Here is a 15,794-nt window from a genome sequence, read left to right on the forward strand (position 1 = left end):
CTTCTTCAGTCCAAACAACACAAAGTAGCCATCTGTAAAATAAATATGTCAGAAGGTTGGTATTGGTAAAACAGATTTTCTGCTCATCATGTGCTGCTTGGAATCACATTGATACATATTGATGACTTAGAAAAAAGTGTGAAAAAAAACTATGAAATGTAAAAATCAAACACCAGCTCTAGATAGGGGCATTTGAATTTTTAGCAAATTCCACAGCCACTATATTTTCTCTTTTGGTCTTGGATGGAGAGGGTGAAGCGAAGAGTTGCAGTCTGCAACTACACCTTGGCATACTGCTAAATCCTACACACTTGACCTTCAAAGTAGTAATTAAAGGATTAAATCTGTGATATTTGCAGATTTGACCAAATGCTGAAAATTCTGTTTTATTAGTAAAAACAAACAGCATATATAAAGAATATGACTTGGTCACATTAAACATTAAAGGTTCAGTGTGTAGGATTTAGTGGCAGCTAGTGGTGTAGTTGCAGATTTTTAACTCCCTCACTTCACCCTTCCCTTCTAAGTGCAAAGGAGACACTACAGTGGCCGCAAAAAATGCGAACGCTCCTAGTCGCATTGTTTATACCCGCGACCAGATGATCGCCCTGAGGTACCCGAGCATCCCGACTGGAGAGAGACCCTCCAAATCGGAGGAGCTGAGGAGGAGACGGCGAGGCTGCAGAGCGGGGGTTAAACGGAGGATGAAGAAGAGGAGGTTTAAACCCTACAAACGTGGCTACACGAGCAGATACTCCAACAGGACTCCAACGTCACCATTCCCGGCTTCCAGACAGTTCGAGCCGACAGGGACACCACCACGACCGGCATGAAGAAAGGAGGGGGACTTGCCGTGCTCATAAACAACAGGTGGTGTAACGCCGGGCACGACTGTGTGAAAGAGCGTCTGCAGCCCGGACATCGAGCTCGTCGCCGTCGGACTTTGTCCGTGTTATCTGCCACGGGAACTTTCCAGTGTTATCATCATCACTGTCTATATTCCTCACAGTGGTCTTCATCACCATCACTGTTTACATTTATGATGTCTTATTTATTCTCCTGTACAGCACTTTGATCAACTTTGGTTGTTTTTAAAGTGCTTAACAAATAAAGTTGGATTGGATATCTAAACCATTCCCATAGCCTTGGTTTATCTGTTCTTGGCTACTGTAGAAATATGGCGGACTCCACGGAAGGCAAACCCGCGCCATCTCTAGATACAAAAGATTATTCCCATACATTTCTGCCAATAGATCCTTCTAAATGTTACACACTGGACCTTTAAAACATCAAAAGAAACATCAAAATAAAAAAATAATCTTATTATAGTCTTTGTTAGAGTGTGTTTGATGTAATGATTCTATGTGTTAAGCACACATCTATTGCCAGCTGTGAAATATGTAACATTCCTGTGAGACTGCTGCAGACAGCAGGTGGCAGGAGGCTCGATGTAGTCTGGGCCTTCCTTATCCTCCATCCAAATCAAGTGTTGCAGTCCTGTGAGCTGCAACCTGCCGCCTCTTGCTGAGTGTGATTAGTGCCATCGATAGGCCAATTAGAGGCCAGCGAGCACTTTGCAAAGTATCAACTGCATTACCTGCCAACCTTGCCACTTCACCCCATATCCCCACTGCTATACAGCTTTCGCTTTCTATGGATTTTCTCTTCCCTCCCCAGCTTCTCATCTGCACTCTCTCATCTGGCATCCTCCCTCCTGACAGAGTAGGACCTGACAGTGTCAACTAAGCAGCTGCTTCTGGCCCCAACAACAGTTCACACAAACTGAGCTTGAAAGGTCAATAATCCCCAACATGATCCAGGGGCCCTGTCCCATTTAGGGCCCCCTCAGTCATTTAGCCCTGACCAACCCCCACCCTCACCTCCCAAACTGCTAAGGATACCAAGAGCCTCAATGCAAAATCAAATTTTTTAACCATCAGATCTTGCACATACTCCGGTTTCATTTTTTTTTATGATTTAAGTGTAATTAAACCCCTAAATTATGCTAGTTCCCTCACTTCCAGCAAATGCAGCAGAAACAATCATATAGGGGACATGGCCAGGTGGCTACAGAGTGTGTGACGTAGGAGGAACACCACAAGAAACACATTTACGGCCGTCTGTGTTGTAACGTTAGCTAAGCTAGCAGCTCTGAGAGGCCAGCTCTCTTGTGTCTGTGGGGGAGTGTCAGGCTACGACTATGTAGCTAGCCATTGTTTGAGTTGAGAAAGGTTTAAGAGAAGTGTGCAGGTTGGTTGGTGACACAGGTTGGTGAACTGCCACCACATGCGTCACCACGATTCCAAATCAGCCAGTAGTGGAAGGAATTTGTAATAGCCAGGTTTCAATCAGCAGAGGGTGTTTGCTATACATATTTCTAACACTTTATCCTGACAGTAGTACATGATACAGATAATCTGTGAAAAAATCAGGTTCCTCTGGTTCCTCATAGTTCTCCTAATGGTATTTGTAAGAATCCACCATGTTGGAATGAAAACAAACAAGCAGCCAAGAAATTAGCAAATACTATTAGAGCACTAGGCGGAGCTGGTGGAACCAGATTTTTTCCACAGATTATCTGTCTCACTAACTACTATCGGGATAGAGAAGGTTTCAGCAAACATGCCAAAAAGTTATTTTTATAAATATATACTGCAGCTTTAATGTATTTATAATTATTTGAGATAATAATGGAACATCAACAACAGCAATACTACTCAAAATAATGATACATTTTATAATCATACATATATCATACGTATTTTTGGCCATAAAGTGTAGACTGTTTTGTCACCATATGATGGATAGTTTGGAAGACATACTGCCATATTAGTAACAATGTGGTGCTGGTTGTTTAAGGGGTAGTGAGTCCAATCCTGCTTATAGGGCCCCTGAAAGTCTGGTGCTGGTCCTGCTCCCTGACTGCAGTGATCTTCTTCCTTTCCCCTGTCTGATCTTAATCTGTGGTTCTTTATAGCCAAAGCCCTTATCCCGGTATAATCCATGGAATAAAGTTGTTTAGCTCGGAGCCTTCATCCATCCCTCTTTTTAATCAAGCTAATGGAGGCAACATATATTGTATTGATCCCTCTTGCCGTGTTTTTCACAATGAATCGACGACCATTCCAAGCAGAGCAGACACCCCACATTTCTTATTTTTTGTTTCTTTCCCCTCCATCCACCTCTTGTGATGTTTGAATAAGCAGAGAGAAAAAGCAAACATCTATCACGCTTGAATTTTTGCTGCTCAACTTCACAAATCTCACACCCTGCTTGACTGATGTCTAACCTCTGAGTGGCTAAGCCCTTGACCTGTAAAGAGAAGGTTTATATCTTTCCTCTGCTAATCTGGAGAGAGTCGGCTGCTAGCTGAAGCGAGGGCAGCAAGCCAATTCAAAACTCTTGTAACAAATCAGATGGCACCCAGCCAAGTGTCATAAGAAACAGACAGGTAATGACAATTCACTTACCCCCTATGTAAGAATCAATTCTCCCACAATGCACCTGTCACAGAGCCCTCTGTAAACTGAAGTAATTTCTTCCTACTGTCTGACACAGTAATTGCATTGTTACTTTTTTTTGCAAGTGGCATTTGGGGAAATTGTGATGAATCATGCTGCCAAACTTTCTTCCTTGCATGAAATAAGATCCCAACATGGTAAAAATAAATGACTTCATCCACATTTAAATGATGCTGTGGATGGGAAAGACTGTGTACAGCATTCTATTAAATGAACTGAAATCAAACCAAATCAACCCACTGCAGGCTGTAGAGCCAGTCAATCAGTCATCTCAACTAGCATTGGACATGTTTTTATACCATAGGGTACTTGAGACCTGTTCTGGCTGACTGCCTTACATTTTATTTTATATTACATGTCGCACCAGTGCTCTCTTTACAATTCAAAGATTGGATTGTACCATTTTAATGAAGTCAAAACAATGTTTGTGACCCTTTTAGTACATAAGTACCTCCCAATTAAATATGATATTTATGTCTGTGATGGAACATAACTATTTAGAGTTATTTATAGAATACAAACATAAAAAGGAAATAACATAAATTAGTTTTTTTGGGGAAAAATGCTTTCTTGACTGCACAGTGTTTGATGTCATATCATGATGTGGACATCAGACCCACTGAAGAAGAGAGTTCCGACACTTTCTATAGACTTCTGTTGTCATCAGAGAAGGCGGAAGCAATGCATGCTGTGTGGCAACCAGTAGTTCCATTAAATCCCATTCATCGTCAGTGTCTCCAAAGCACACTGTTGGATGTGTTGATGAAATTGCTTCATTGTTTGAGTGGCTGTGGTACAGGCAAGGCGAGATAATAAAGTTCATAATAATGAATAATAAAAGTAAAGTTCATGCACAAGTCATTAAGTCATACTGCTTGTCTTTGTCAATTTGCACAGAATTATCAGTTACGCAAAGAGACAAATAATATATAAATATAATGGCCATGGATCCTAATGCTGCATGATCATAGATAAATGTAGTATGTTGATTATGAAAAAACATGGACTACCCTGATATAACCAGAAAGGATTTGGTAACATTATACATTATAATTATCATTAGTGTTGTTATTATTTCCAGGTGAAAGCAATGAATATATTATATTAGACACTTTATCACCTGCCCATATTGCTATGTCTGTTTTGCTTTGTAGGAATACAGCAGCATACTGTCTTGTAAGTTAAGGTAGTGAAATTATATATCTAAGTCACTCTCTCCGTGTTACTTTCCTTAAAGACGGATAATGATTCTTGGCCTCTAATATCATTTAAGAGAGATCAAAGAGCAAAATTAGTCCCATTTTTCCCCTTAAAGTGACATAAGTATTGACCTGGGAGAACCCCCGCCAGGCCTGCCAGAAATCATCAGGGAAGTAATGTTCAATTATGCACACCATTTGTTGTATTCCACTGGGCCAAATTAGAGTGGGAGGTTAAGGCAAGACAGAGGGTATCCCCATCACTTTGGTATCACTGTCCTAAAAGGCATTGACCTCTCACTCAGAGTAGTGCAAAGAAACACATTCAGCATTGTAACTCATCTCAGCATGAAAAATGTCACTCTGTATTAGCTTTCTCAACTTCTAATAGCCCCTTCCAAAGATCACCACTTTACCATAACATGAATACACATATCTCTAAAAGTAAAGCAAACGCTTTTCTCAATTAACATTATTGACTGAGGTGCAATTAAGTGCTTGTGTAAGGGTTAATGTAAGGTTAATGTTAAAGTCTCAAGATAAGCTGTGGGGATAAAAACACATTTATTGATTTTATAGCTCAGCGGGTGATTTCAGACATGATTAGATAAATGCTTTTCTTCACATTTTCACCAATATATTCCCTTCTGGCTACTACTGGCAATTTGTGTGCATTTGCCAGCAGATCAGTGTTTAGTTTCTCATCAGTCTTGTGGCAGGTGATAGGATAATTTGTATGCAATCATTATTAATATATTTAACGACTTTAAAAACTATTAATCATTAAAAACCAATACGCCTGGGATGAAAATAAAACAAGATTAAATTCACTTGAGAATGTTAAAATATTAAAGGCAAAAAACTCACACAAACTTGATAAGTCTAAGTAAAACTTTAAATTATTACTTCTGTATCTCAAACAAATGCTGTTCATGTGCAGCTCTTTTACTATTTTCAATGTACACTTTCTCCTGTGACAAGCAATTTAAGGTGATGGTATAATAATAATGATGATTAGGTAATAAAAAACAACACTAAACAACAACTTTTGCTTCACTTTATTGCTTCCTGTGTCTGTAACCCACAAACAGCTGATGGATGTGTTCCTCTGCCTCTGTATGTACATTAGCTAATACACACCTGCTGTGTGTGGAGTGTGGAGTTTCTGCTCCATACCTTTCTGGAGCAGTTTCAGGCAGCCCAGGATAACTGAGATGATCAACTCAAGCCTCAATTTACGCCACCTTGTTTACGTTCATGTACATGAATGATGTACTCACCTTACCTTACCTTCCCTTACTCACTGCAGGTGCAGGACTTACCTCCGTAATACACAGTCCTGACTGCACTCCATGAGAAACAAAGCCATGACTGAAGTGAACTGGCTGCAGTAACACAAGGCAAAAAAAGTGTAGACATGGTCCTACAAGTCACTTTCAAAGGCACTTTGGCAAAGCTTCTCCTTTCTTTCGTCTCACATCTGAGAGAATCATTGTCAATGTTACTGACAGCACAAGGTGAAAAGGCATTCAAGAACATTTCAGAATTACCTCAGTCGTCCAGGAGAGTTTCCCTGTTCCCTTTTTGAGAAGTGAAGTGAACCTCTGAGGCACAAAATTGATTTAGAGTGAGAGCATCATATTGAGTTGAAATATAATAGGTGTCTGAATGCTGCTTTGGGGTGAGAATTGATTGAAAGAGAATGAGATAACATTTTTCTGATTGAAAGAAAAAAATAAAGAAATACTTGAAGAAGTCTTAAATGATTATTGCTGCGCACGCAATACAAACGCGAATGTTACACTTCTTGTAGGTTGTACATTCGTGCTTCAAAAAGTTTGGGGGGTGGGGGGTAAGATTCATTGATGATATCAAAAGAGCACCCACCATTGAGAGCATCTATTCTGAACCCGGAGCTAAGGTGGACAAAAAGCAGTGGCATCAATTCAGCTAGATTAAAAGAAAACCTACTGTACTATTGAGTGCATCAATTCTGGAGTACAAAAGAGGGAGGTAAGTGTCGAGATGAGAAGAGGGTTGGCTCTAGTCTCTACATAACCTCTTGCCCCGACACAAAGCAGTGGTTTGAACCTCTCACAGCAGCTGCATACATACAGATAGGCTTGTCTGCATGCTAATTCTAGGGAGATACAATTTGAAGCACTAAAACACTCAATGTCACATGCAAATCACGTCTCTATTTAATTCCACAGACACAAACTGTCAAATACCGCAGTGATCATCAGCCTGTAGGAAGAGTGACACCAGTACTGATTAAAAAGGACATGGAGGAAAGGGAAAAAAAACACTCACAATCCTATACTGAGCATTTCACAAACCCTTTAAAATATATATTTTTTGATTATAAAAATCCCATCTCATGTCTGGTTTAGGTCTCGCAGGTAAGCTTAAATGATCAGCATGTAAGCAGAGTTGTGTTTTCCTTGCTCTGAACGATATGTTTTAATGTAGTCTTCACAAGCAAGTGTAGGACAAGATAAATTGAGCTTGGCATCATGAGCAAAAGATTTAACTGCTGTTTCCCCCAAACAAATTAACTAAATCTTTCTGCAGAAGGTAGAGGAAATTGGAAAGGTAGTGCAGTAAGGAAATGTCCATTCAATATCATCTCAAGAGAACTAATTCCTTCCCTGCTTGGAAAATCTGCATCCTCCATGTGAATGTTTTTTCTCCTCTGTAGCCTGGACTGACAACAAGAAAGCAAAGACAGATTATTACAAAATCTGTTCCTTATCTCTAGCTAGTTCTGCAGAAGTAGTGCAATATTCATATTTTACATCCCAGGTAGTGTATGTATGCTGCTAATTTTGAGACTCTCACTCACATTTTATGTTCAAGTGCATTTCTGTCAAAATACAACACATCAACATTACTTCTATATCTTCTATTGGGAGAATAGGTATTGTGCTGAAGACAGGGCATACTACATGTTGCACTTTGACACTGTTCAGTCTCCTACTTACAGATAGAACTAACATCTGGCTAAATGGCCTTTTGGTTTTACTTAACACTAAGTCTGCAGTGTTGGATAGTAACGCATTATTAGTAATAACATTACAGTAATATTATTACTTTCCCCAGTAACAAGTAGTGTTACAAATCACTAATACATTTCAGTAATAATAATAAGATTTGAAATCCAACAATCCAATCACATCCTTTTTGTAATAGTGCATGTCACCAAGCAGGAGGCTAGGTTGGAAGATGGAAACACTCACATTCTGTGGCTAGAATTCCTATTAATTTGATATGAACAAAGCAAACAAAAATTCCATTGCGTACAGCAGACTACAAGCAACAAAGAACTAATGAAGCTTGTGGCTGATATGTGGTGGATTAAATGCTCTCCGTCTTTCAGACAGATCCTTGGATATAAGAGCAACAGAAGAACTCCAGGTGAAAAAAAAAACATGTCTCTATTGTGTCCTGCAGTTTAAAAGGGATACCTTGCTTTAAACGTTAACTTTTATGGATTCATAGGCTGCTGAAAAAAAACTGCTAGTTAGCAAAATATTGAACCTCAAATTTCTCCTGACGCTGTGTCATCGGTATATGAGAGGTTGGAAGACTAGAAGGGCGTTATATAAGTACAGTCCATTTACAATTTAACATGTAACACCTTTTCTCTTGAATAACATGTAAGTCAGGGAATCTGAGGGCTAACCATTATTCAGGTTAGATTAATTATGCTAATGAAAAAACACCCAAACTTTGTGAAAATTGAATAATATTAATGCATTGATTAAGCAAATTAATTTTCAGGTAGTCAGACTAGAAAAGGAACAGTTGTGAGTGGGACAAAGAGAGGGAGAAAAAACACTGGAAATAAGAACATAAAAAAAATCCACTTATTTCCTGGGGACAAGAGAAGGATCCAGAAGTCACTACAATCATGGCAAGTTCTCTACTAACTACAAATCACAAGCCCTCATTCATCCTTTGCTTTGGTTACTGTCCTTTGGACAATATGGTCAATCCCTCTCCGTTATGTGCCGTCCTATGAATTTAGTCCCATTGTCAGGAGAGAAGCAGAACCAATCAAACCCAAGTAACCAGCAATCAGCCTGGGACCCTTCAACTGGGGCATCCCATGTGCACCTACAACTCCCAAAAAAAGCCACACGCCTGGTTAAATCAGGATCCTCAATAGCTCAATAGCAGCCGCCGGCCTCTAGAGTTGGACCGTGCAGCATGACAAAATGGTAGTGGGATGCAGTCATCACAGACACCATCCAGCGGATACATTTAACTTCTGTCACTTGCACCTCAGTGCACAATCAATTCAAGCCTTTCCCTTAATGCGGACACCTCAGTGCCAAAAAAAATGCTCTTTGGGCAAAACCAAAGGAGCATAACATGAAGCATTTTTTTGTATACATATAAAAGGACAGCAATGTTCATTTTAGCAGGCTTTCACTGAGAGAAGAGTATGGAATGTAAATAGCCTTTTTTTATGTTGGCTTTCAGAACTATTTTGAAAGCTATTGATTTTATGTCCTGGACTGAGGACTAGATGGATGCCCCTTTTCATTGATTCTTTTGATTTGAAACTAATTGCCAAAAATAGACATTTAAAGGAAGTCAACAAGAGTGGGGCACTTACAGAGCATATGATCAGCTTAACCATGGGCTGCTGAGATGTAATTGCACCTAATAAATGGCTGTGAAGTGCCCAGTTTCAAGTCTTGATCCACATCATTTCAGTGCTTCTACCCCAGCAATACTACTGATAAAGCCCTTAGGAATTTTTTTTTTTATTCTCACAGCCATTAGCTGTGTTTCCTTGTAAATGTTGTGCAGCCCTTAAGGGAATTTCCAAAATGTTAGAAAAAGTAAATGCAAATGAACATGGGTTTCCATCAACTAGATCAGCACTGTCAAGGGCACAGTATTCTTGTATTCATCATTTTTTTTTATTTATTTATTTTTTAATTCACATGAAAGGCAGTGGATTTAAAGGTCCATGTAATAGTAATGGTAATGGTAATAAGGTACATGTTCAACTCTTGAAAACTAACACATATACACTCAATGTATGTCATATTTACTGACCTGTGATTAAGAATAGAAGAGACACACAGGTTGAGCTGATGTTTACCTCATGACAGGAGGATTTATTCTTCCTGTGTGTATGCCAGCGATACTATTCTCTCTCACAAAAGCGCCATGCACCATCTAGCAGCCTGGATGTGCAATAGCAGTGTAGTGACTTAAAATACCACAAAATTATGTATTTCTTCATTTAGTGAAATAAATGAAAAAAAGAAAATAAAAAGAAAATAGGGGGTGTCTATTTTTACTTGTTCTTCTTTTAACTTATTCCTGAGGCATACTGTTTCCAACCCTCTACTTTTTCGTTAGTGTATAATCACCTGAAAATAAGAACCGTTACTTAAGAATGTTTTTATCTAAAGAGGGAGCAGGTCGCCTTCCATAGAGGTCGCCACGTTGAACTGCCATGTTTCTAGCCCAGAACTGACAAACCAAACACTTGCTCTAGATATGGCCTTTTGTGGCCTCCATAGTTTCTCCTACACACTTGGAAGGCTTCACCGCTAGATGCCACTAAATCCTACAAACTGGTCCTTTACGGGAGAAACAGTGCATAAAGGGAATGTAAATGAATATTCTGTCTCTGTTTAAGTGCCATTGGACAGTGCACCCCCAATCAATCAAAAATTACACCCCCAAAACTGTAATTTATGGGGGTTAAACTTCTACATTTTAACAAAGAAATATAGTTACGCCGGAGTGCTGTTAAATGTCTTGGGCATGGGCCAGCACCAGCAGCTACATAGGGCTAAAGTGCCCACCTGAAGAGCGGGAGATCACGGTTTAAATCCTGATAACCACTTGAAGCTTTAATTGAAATATGGGATAAGTGAAGAACAAGTAAGTTTTGTGCATGGAGCAGCTGTGGCTAAGGATCCAGAGCGGCTTGTACACTGAACATATTGTTAGCAGTTTGATCGTCTGTTCCTTTTGTCCAAACCCTGTCTCCTAAAGATTATGTTTACATACAATTTTTCTGGTACACCAAATGTGTTTCTAGGATTGCAGGACAATAATAATAATAATCCATTGCCTGGATTATGTTCAGAGACGATTGTATGTTTGTGTCCAGACTCATGTCTGTGGTTGGGTTTAAGCAACAAAAGAGCTTTTGGAGAGAGATTTCGGTTAAATTACATTAAAATAATTTATGCAGACATTCTCTGAATTAGTGCCAGAGCATAAATATGACCATAGAAAAGTTGCAAAATTGTTTGGATAAAAGTGGATATATAAATATAATTTTGTCCCCCCCCTCCAGGTTTGGCAGTTTACCCAGTCCCATTACTGCATCAGGCCCCACCCTCAGTACTGGCGATAAGTCATACCTCTGTAATATCACCCATGTCTGCATCATCAGACCCTCCCCCCTATGTCAGCACTAGGCCACACCCCACATTAGGCTCCACATTAGGCCCCAGCAGTGGGCAACGCTAGCTATCTAGTACAAATATGTTGTTAGACATACTAAAGAAGTGTACAATGTGATTAAATGGCTACAATCTTTTGCACAGTAAAATGAATTTATAGTAAAGATAAAATCCAAACAATACCCATGTTAAAAACTGAACTGAAGTGTCCAGAAGAACAAGGAAGAATAATAAAGATATGCATTTTGAATGTAGATATGAACATGACAGGCTAAAAAACTAATTTGGCAGTGATGTCTAGTAAGGTATATACTAGCTGTATGTATATGTATACAGCTGCACCGCATTTTTATGCTGATTTACATTGTACGTCTGAATCATTACTGTCAGCACTGAGTCTCTGGTGGCTCTATCCCAGGCTTGATATTTTCAATGTAAAATATGCACAGCAGTCTATTTTTCCTGTGTGCTTCAGTGATTACAAGCCTATCTTCAAGACTAGACTCTGAGGAATAAGCCAAAATTAGCTGAAGTGCTTTTAATTTTGCAATTACAATACTCCCGTATGAATAAGATGACATAATTGCAGTCTCCTCATGACATTCATCACTTAACGGCAAGACTGAAGATGTCATGTTTGTCACATAATTATCTATTCCAGCATTACTGTCTGGGATAATTAATAATTACCCCTCATGTCTTACTGTATACACTGGAATCTGCTGGGGACTTGTAAAGCACCGTGCACTTACCCGCTCATGCTGTCCCATTTTTGAGGGGAATTACTCAGTCTTACACTTTTCTGCTTTTCACTGGCCTGCCTCTATGATGCCGTCAATTTTCTCCAAATTGCAGTAATGGCTGGTGAGATTTGGTCACATCGTGCACACACAGTCTTTTGGCTTCAAGTGACATGGGGCAAATACATCCACAGCATGTTACCTCACCTTGTGGCTTAATGCTTTACCTTCAGCTTCAGAGGGAGCCTCTCCAAATTCTAACATTTTATCACAATAAAAAAAACTATTTACCAGATTCATCTCTATTTTAGTCTAATTTTATAAATATAATTTTGACCCATGTATGTAAAATTTGTGTAGAAGAACAAACCCTATGTTTGTTCATACAGTAAGAGAGGAAAAATAAAAATAATTATTTGTGGTAAAAAACAAAAACAAAACAAGGTATCTAATGAATATCTGGAATATTAAATGATAAAATAAATTTATTTAAATATAGCAAAGAAACACCCAGCCATGCATGAAATAACATAGGAAATTGATACATATTTTTGTTATGCATCAAAAGGTTAAAGCAGAGTCAAAGCATTTCTTAGAATTCTGTCACCTTCCCTGTCTGTTGGTTATTTTCAGATGTTTTTGTGGCTGGCACTGCATACGTTGAAAAGTATATAATAGATATAGTGGTCTAATGGTGACTGGGGATTGCTTTTGTCTGTAATGCAACTATTAATTAGCATTCCCCATATTACTGACTGTTTGGAGAAAGGGCCTGCCAAACTTATTATGTTTCCCACCAGCATTAGTATTATAATAATTCCCTGATGAGGCAATATTGTAGCTTTTAATAGTCAGTGTTTACACCACATTTGTTGCCAATGGACAAAAAGTAAAAACTGCTTATAATGATTGGTTCTGGCAACAGCAAATGCTTTTATGTAAATGCCTGTCCCTAAAATGTGACCTGGAAACAAAGGCAACTTAGCGGTGAGTGTGCAGCTAAATGCATTAGTGGATCAATTAAACACTAGCCTTCCTCTGCTTGGGTTGCTATAGCAACTGACCAGCAAATGCAGTGAAAAAGGATAGAAATACAGGGAGCACACATAGAAATCCCTGATGGTACATGCTTTGAATTTGTCTTCATCATGAGAACAAATATTCCTGCTTGATTTATATAATGGTGGCTGCTACAGCCTCACTGATAATAATGAAAAGCCATAGCTTGAATATTACACAAAGATGCAGTATTATTGTGGCATTTATATCAGGTATGTATGAATGTGCACTGGTACAGTTGTTTTAGATTCAAGAGACTTAATCACTACTGAGTCTTATGGCTGTACCAGCTACGGACAGCCACAACATATAAAGTATCAGCTGCATGCCTTGCCCCAAGTGTGCTCAGCTAGCTAGTTTTCAACTGTTGCTTCATCATGTTCTGCAGTCGTTCACCCTACTGCATGCTTGGCCAGACTGCTCAGGTCCACCACAGTGCTCCTCTTATTTTGGCAACCGCACACTGAGCTTTTAGTTTATTTAGGTTAATGAACAGTACAGCTTGAATACTGAAGAGATGAGGTTTAACATACAGTACATGTCAAACCAGCCTGGTATCACCAAATAGTGTATGAATAACCAGCCAATATTGTATCTTTCAACTCTCTCACTTCAACTTCCCTTCCAAGGAGAAACTATTGTAGCTGTGAAAGCCGCGAAAAGGATGAACAGCTCTATGTAGAGCCAGTGTTTGGTTTGTCTGTTCTGGGCTACTGTAAAAACATGCTGGTCTGTAAATTAAAAATGGCTTGTTCTAAGCTAAAAAAGACACAACAATTCTTATTTTCAGATGAATATAGACTTGAAAACATGAAAACATACCTATGGGTCACATAAACTTTCTACCATGAGGCCGCTATTAGTTTGCTGTGTGAAACCCAAAGCCAAAGCTCTTTTATTTTATCTTAGTTAAATTAACATACGTAACTTAACTTGTGTAAAGTATCATAGTTACTTTGACTGAAACTACGATCCTATGATCCTTTTCCTATACCTAACTAAGTAGTTTTCGTGGACTATTGCACAACAGTATGGAAGCCTATGAGAAAAAGCTGTATCCCACCGTAAATCTCTTTACATCCTTATTTCCTTCTAAGATCACTTTGGATTTTTGCATGTTTTACAAAGGCAAAACATGTTTTGTTATGGCCAATATACAGTATGTCAAAATATACAAAAATGAAGGTGAATTTAGTCATTGTGAAAATGAGGTTAGTCACAAAAAAGGAAAAAGAAAGGGCCATGGTTTCATACTATGTCTTTTCAAATGTCAGTTGTTGTTTTTTTAATCTGCATGTTGCCACTACCTGACAATTAAGGTTGACTTTAGTCTAAGCAACCAAAGCCAGATGTGCGACACGTTCATCTACCATCCCGTCCTCCACACCCTTAGCCTCTGGTTTGCTACACAAAGGACACGCTTCATTTCTTGTACTGATATTGAACGTTGGCACTGCAGATTTGTCCAATGTAAATTGAATTCCTAGGATGAATTGTGCTCTTAAAATGGAGTAAGTTTGGCAAAATAATACAAATGTTTGCCTTGTGTTTACTTGATATACTACTAACTATTACTCTTTTGGTGTTTATCATGGCATTACATTTGGTCAAAAACACATTATGGTTTGTTTTGGAAAGTTTGAAAACCTGACAATTAATGACACTAGTGCCACCTCTGGAAAGAGCCCACAGATACCAGGAGCAGTCCAATTAACAGCTTTCATGAAGTGCACACAGATTATGGGATAGATCACTGGTTCTCAAACTGTGGTATGTTGGTATGCAAGCTGCCTCTAGTGGTACACAGAGGAATTTAATTAATTAATTAATTTAAAAACACATGATACTATTACAATTTTGAATTAAAATACATAAGCTACTAGAGATTACTGAAATGTCATTTAAAATAAGTTTTGCGTTTCCTGTAATATTTTGTTTAAATATCAGGCTGCTACATAGTCGTGTTCATACATCCATGATTAGTTAGGAGCTAAAGTCATGGTAAGATGGTAAGTGGAGATAAAGTTCATGGTTCAAAAACACCACAATCAAGGCTCCAAACAGGAACTATTAGGAAGAGAAGTGTGGACCAGGATGCCCCTTTTCCACCAGATAAGTACTGGTTCTTGAGTTGGTTCTTGTCAGGTTTCAACAACAGTCAACAATAAATAAACCTCTTATTAGGAAAAACCTGCCTCCTGTGTGAACTGTCCATAGCTGAATAGGGTCAGCCGACACATATTTTAACATCAGTCATAGGAGTGTAATATTTCATGAGGTGGCACCAGGTGTAAAAAGAAAACACTGGAATAGATAGTTTCAAAACAATTCATCATCTGGTATGTTGAAAATGTTAATGTTGACTTTTACTTTTAAGACAAATGTACAATAAAGGTGACAGAAGGTATAGCAAAGCTGTTGTAAAATCTTGATTCCTGCTGTCTTTGAGTGAGTGTGTGTGTGTGTGAGAGAGAGAGAGAGAGAGAGAGAGAGAGAGAGAGAGAGAGACAGAGAGAGAGAGAGAGAGAGAGAGAGAGAGAGAGTTTGCTGCTCCATTGCTGTATTGCATAGTCAGAGGCAGAGACCTAATAATGAGCAGAATCTTGAACCAATCTTCATGTCTTTGCACAGTGGCAAGACAATGGATGTCATCTGGCAGCAAAGAGAATTTGTATTGAATATGGAGAAATGTAAGGCAATTAGGTCAGGGGAAAATGCAATAGATGGTCACATGAGCCAGTGATGCATATGCCTTCAGCACATTTGTAACTCTTCAGCTGTGAATAACTCCTGTCAAGGTTGAATGCTGAGAGATTAATCATCATAAATTTG

General features: G+C 38.8%; 1 long non-coding RNA gene across 1 annotated transcript in view; it reads left to right on the top strand.

Moving 5' to 3' along the window:
* The first annotated feature begins 835 nt into the window (after nucleotides 1-835).
* LOC127375972 (uncharacterized) overlaps nucleotides 836-15,794 on the top strand; it is a 48,587-nt gene continuing 33,628 nt past the window's right edge. Inside the window, exon 1 of the long non-coding RNA XR_007887474.1 lies at nucleotides 836-870. This is a non-coding gene — a long non-coding RNA (uncharacterized LOC127375972). The remainder of the gene's footprint in view (nucleotides 871-15,794) is intronic.

This window comes from Dicentrarchus labrax, unplaced genomic scaffold (assembly GCF_905237075.1).
Source record: "Dicentrarchus labrax unplaced genomic scaffold, dlabrax2021, whole genome shotgun sequence".
Lineage (NCBI taxonomy): Eukaryota > Metazoa > Chordata > Actinopteri > Moronidae > Dicentrarchus > Dicentrarchus labrax.